The following is a 5,050-nucleotide window of genomic DNA, read 5'->3' as shown; positions in this document are numbered from 1 at the left end:
ACTTGAGCTCACTTTGTTTTTTTTTTTTTTTTTGCGGCACCGGGGATTGAACTCAGGACCTTGTGCTTGCCAGGTAGGCACTTGTTCCACTGAGCTATATCCCTGGCCTGAAATACTTTATAATCATCATGTTCTATTTTGTTTGTTTGTTTGTTTTCTGGTACAGTGAATCGAACTCACAACCTTGAGCATGCTGTGCTGCTGCGCTAAATCCCCAGCCCCTTGAGCTCACTTTGTAGCCCAGGCTGGCCTCAAACTTGCAACGATCCTTCTGCCTCAGCTACCTTGGGGGCTGTTTGGAAGTGACGTGGACTCTCCTAGTTCTTGTGTGGAGGCTGGTGGTATCACCAGAGTGAAAGGACGACCCCCCAGCAGAGAGCACTGGCTTGCTATGTGGTGGTTGCCCAAATCCATCTGTAAGGGGTTTACATTTGCAGTCACACTGAGGGTTCAGAATCCAAACTGGAATCTTCCCTTTGCCCATTTCCATCTTCCATTGATTCTCAGTGTGGTTAAAATGCCCAGATTCCCCAGCAATATGTCTTGGGCAAGGCTGAATCGTGCTCCTTCCACTGTTTTGAGGAATCACTGAGCTGGGCCTCCCTTGGCTACCCTGTGGCCATGGTGCAGGGGGGCAGCCTCTCAGCAGAGGCACCATGTCCTCTGTGCTGTAGGACCCCAGGACCCTCGTGTCCACCTGAGGGCTGCCTCCCTCATGTCCACTGGCTTCTGATGTCCTGCATGCCCGTTTCACATCCCTGGAAACCAGCACTTCTTCTGGATTCCACCGTCACCACTGGCCCAGCGTCAGGCTGTCTATGCGGCCACAAGTTTGGAATCGCTCGGCCTCCTGTACATCTGGAGGACCAGCCGGCCAGCCGCCTCGCCCGCCACCACCCTCCTATGTACTCTCTTTTGGTCTGCTTCTTTAACTCAGCTCAATAATTCTGAGATTCATCCTCATTACTGTGTGCCAGCAGTCCTTCCTTGTTTATTGTGGTGTGGCATCTGTCATGTCACGACTTGTCTATCCATCCACATGTTGATGGATATTGGTCTTCAGACTGGGGCTATTAGGTTTCTTGCTGTGAACATTAGTTTCAAAGCTGTGTTGATGTAGGTTACCATTCCTCTTGGGCAAGTACCTAGGAGTGGAATGGCAGGGTCACACATTAGGTACATGCTAAGCTTTTTTTTCCCCCGTTGTTGTTAGTGTTTTCTTCTCAAATGTAGACACATCATTCAATTTCTTTTGCCTTTGTAGCAAAATATGAGAAAAATTAGCAATGAATAGCAGTCTTTTTTAAAACCAGCAATTCTAAGACTTTGCTTCTCTTTTTCCTTCTTTGCCTTCCACCTTGCTCTAGGAGTGGTCCCCCTCTGGGTCCCTATTCCTGGCCAGGAGCATCCTCAAAGAGAGCCAGGAGTTGGGGTGGACTGGGGTTTCTTGCTTTGGAAGTGCAGCACTGAGATAAAGTGTCAAAGACATTGCTGGTTTACTGGGATGCACTTAAGCTACTCTTTCTGTTTTCAGCAAAATCTAGAAGCATGGGGCAAGTGAGAATATGCACACATGTGGAAAATACCTTGGGGTGTGTGTGTGTGTACAATAACAGCTTTTAACCAGAAATAAAAAGGAAGGAGAGAAAGAAGAAGAAAGGAAGGAAGGAAGGGAGGAAGGAAGGAAGGAAAGAAGGAAAGAAGGAAGTTTAAACTTTTTTAAAAAATTAATTCTATTGGGGTTTTTTTTTGTTTGTTTTTTTGTTTTTGTCTTTTTGAGACAGCGTCTCCCTGTGAGTTCAGGCTGGCCTTGAGCTCACTTTGTAGCCCAGGCCGGTCTCAAACTCACAACGATCCTCTTGCCTCAGCCTCCAGAGTGCTAGGATTACAGGCATGCATCACCATGCTTGGCAGTACATTTTAGATATAAACAATGATGCATTCATCATAGGGAGTTTGTACCTGTATATGATATATCTCGACTCTTCTTTTTTTCCCATTTCCCATGCCTCCCTTCAATCCCTCTTCTCTGGCTTCTCTTGTTTCATTTTTTTCCTTCTGTTTTTTAACTTTCTATTTTTTTGGCATATTTTAGATATACGTAACAATAAACATTCATCATAGGGAATTTGCACCTGTATGTGATATATTTTGCTTCTTTTTTCCCATCCCCTTACCCTTCCTTCAATCCCTCTTTCCCTCCTTACTTACAAAAGCTTTGTTTCTATTTTTTTCCTTCTATTCATTTTTTCTTGTCTCTTCTTCCCTTTCCCCTCCCTCTCCCTTGTTCCCTTTTCCATTTGAACAATTTCTTCCCATTTCCCAATATCTATTATTCATTTTGGGCCTTATTTACACTTTATTTGTCCATATTTACACTCTATTTACACCAGAGAAGCCATGTGATATATACATACATGTTTGTCCAATCTATTTCACTGAAGAGAATGGTCTCCAAGTACATCCATTTACCTAGAAATGTATCAAGCTTTTCATTCTTGATGGCAGAGTAGTACTCCATTGTATAAAAAACTCCACATCAGGGCTGGGGATTTAGCTCAGCAGCACAGTGCCTGCCTGGCAAGCGCAAGGTTGTGAGTTCGATTCCCGGTACCGGAAAAAAACAAAACAAAACAAAACAAAACAAAACAGAAAACTCCACATCCTCTTTGTTTATTCATTGGTTGATGGGCATTTGTGCTGTTTCCAAGATTTAGCTATTACAAATTGTGCCACTATAAACATGAGTGTGCATATATTGTTGTGGTATGCTGCTTTCAATTCTTTCTGGAAGATACCAAGAAGGGGAATACTTGGGTCAAATGGAACCTCTAACTTTAGTTTTTTTTAGAAATTTCCACACTGATTTCCACAGTGGCTGCACCGGTTTACACTCACACCAACAGTGGAGAAAGATTACTTTTTCCCCACAACCCCACCAGCATTTGTTATTGGTTGATTTCTTAATAATAGAATTATCTGGAGTAAGATAGAATCTCAGCATTATTTTAATTTGCATCTCTCGAATAATCAGTGATGTTGAACATTTTTTCATATATTTATCTGCTGTTTCTATTTCTTCAGCTGAGAAGACTCTATTCATTTCAGATGCCCATTTTTGGGTTGGGTCTTTAAACTTGGGGAGTGTCTGATTTTTTTGAGATCTTTATATATTCTTTGAGGAACAGCTGGCAAAATTTTTTCCTTACACTATGGGTTGTTTCTTTACTCTCTTGGTGGTTTTCTCTTGCTGTGCAAAAACTTTTTAATGAGTTGAGATCCCAGTTGTTGATTTTTTGTGTGATAGTTGCTGTGTGGTCAAGGTTTTGTTCATAAAGTCTTTGCCTGCACCAATGTCTTCAAGAGTTCTACCTATTCTATCTTCCAGAAGATTTAGTGTTTCTGTTTTAATATTTAAAATCCATTTTGATTTTAGTTTAATGAAAGGTGAAAGATATGGGTCTAGTTTTAATCTTCAGCATGTGGAAAGCCAGTGTTTCCAGCACCGGTTATTAAGGAGGCTATCTTTCTTCAAGTGAAGGTATTCGGCTGCTTTGTTACAGAATATGTGGCCAAGTATATTTGGAGTTGTTTTTGCATCTTCTAGTCTGTTCCATTGGTCCGTGGGTCTGCTTTTTTTGGCAATACCATGCTGTTTTTAGTAGCTTTGTAGTATCATTTTAAGCGGCTGACCAATGGGTCACAAATGAAAATAAAGAAGAAATTAGATAATTTCTACAACTAGACAATAATGTCAATACAACATTGGGATTGTGATGCCTCCTGTCTTGCCTTTGTTGCTCAGAATTGCCTTTGCTATCCTAGGTCTCTTCAGGTTCCAAATGAATTTTAGGATTGTCTTCTCTAATTCTGTGAGATATGCTGTTGGAATTTTGATTTGGATTGCATTAAATCTGTGTAACAGTTTTGGAAGCATGGCCATTTTCACTATATTGGTTCTTCCTATCCACAAGCAAGGGATATCTTTCTATCCTCTTCAATCTCCTTTTTCAGAGTACTGTAATTTTCAATGTAGAGGTCTTTTACTTCCTTCATTAGATTGATTCCTAGGCATTTCTTTTTTTTTTTTTCCGATGGTATTGTGAAAGATGTTGTATCCCTAATTTCTCTCTCAGTGAGTTCGCTATTTGTGTCCAAGAAGGCTATTGATTTTTGAGTGTTAACTTTGTATCCAGCTATGCTACGGAATTGGTTATTAAGTCTAGAAGTGTTTTGGTGGAGTTTTGGGGGTCTTTTATGTAGAATATCTTGTCATCCACAAATAATAATTTAACATCTTCCCTTCCTATCCTTGTTCTTTTTATTTCTTTAGCTTGTCTAATTTCTCTGGCTGATGTTTCCAGAACTATATTAAATAGGAGTGGTGATAGTGGACATCCTTGTCTTGTTCTTGATTTTTGAGTGAAAGCTTCCAGTTTTTGTCCACTTAGTATGACACTGGCTGTTGGTTTGCCATAGATGGCTTTTATCAGATTGAGATAAAGACCATTGATTCTAATTTTCTGTAGGGCTTTTATCATGAATGGGTGTTGGACTTTATCAAAAGTTTTTTATGCATCGATTGAGATGATGTATGGGTAATACTTGCTTCCAGGAATGAATTTGGGAGTATTGCTTCCCTTTCAATTTCATTAAAGACTTTGAGAAATAATGGTACACTAGGTCCTCTCTAAATTTCCTGGAGAATTCAGCAGTGAATCTGTCAGGATCTGGGCTTTCCTTCCTTGGTAGGTTTTTAATTACATCTTCAATTTCATTGCTTGATATTGGTTTATTTAGAATTTTTATATCTTCTTGATTCAGCTTTGCATTTCATATGTATCTAGGAATCTATCAATTTTTTCTGTATTTTACAACTTACTAGAATATAGGTTCTCAAAAGCTGGGCATGGTGGCATGTACCTGTAATCCCAGCACTTGGGAGGCTGAAGCAGGACGATCATTGCAAGTTCGAGATCAGCCTGGGCTACAAAGTGAGCCCAAGGCCAGCCTGAACAGCATAGTGAGACCCTGTCTCAAAAAAAAAAAA

This window comes from Chinchilla lanigera, unplaced genomic scaffold, assembly GCF_000276665.1.
Source record: "Chinchilla lanigera isolate Chin_1 unplaced genomic scaffold, ChiLan1.0 scaffold00105, whole genome shotgun sequence".
Taxonomy (NCBI): Eukaryota; Metazoa; Chordata; class Mammalia; order Rodentia; family Chinchillidae; genus Chinchilla; species Chinchilla lanigera.
Note: the sequence above shows the minus strand (reverse complement) of the source record.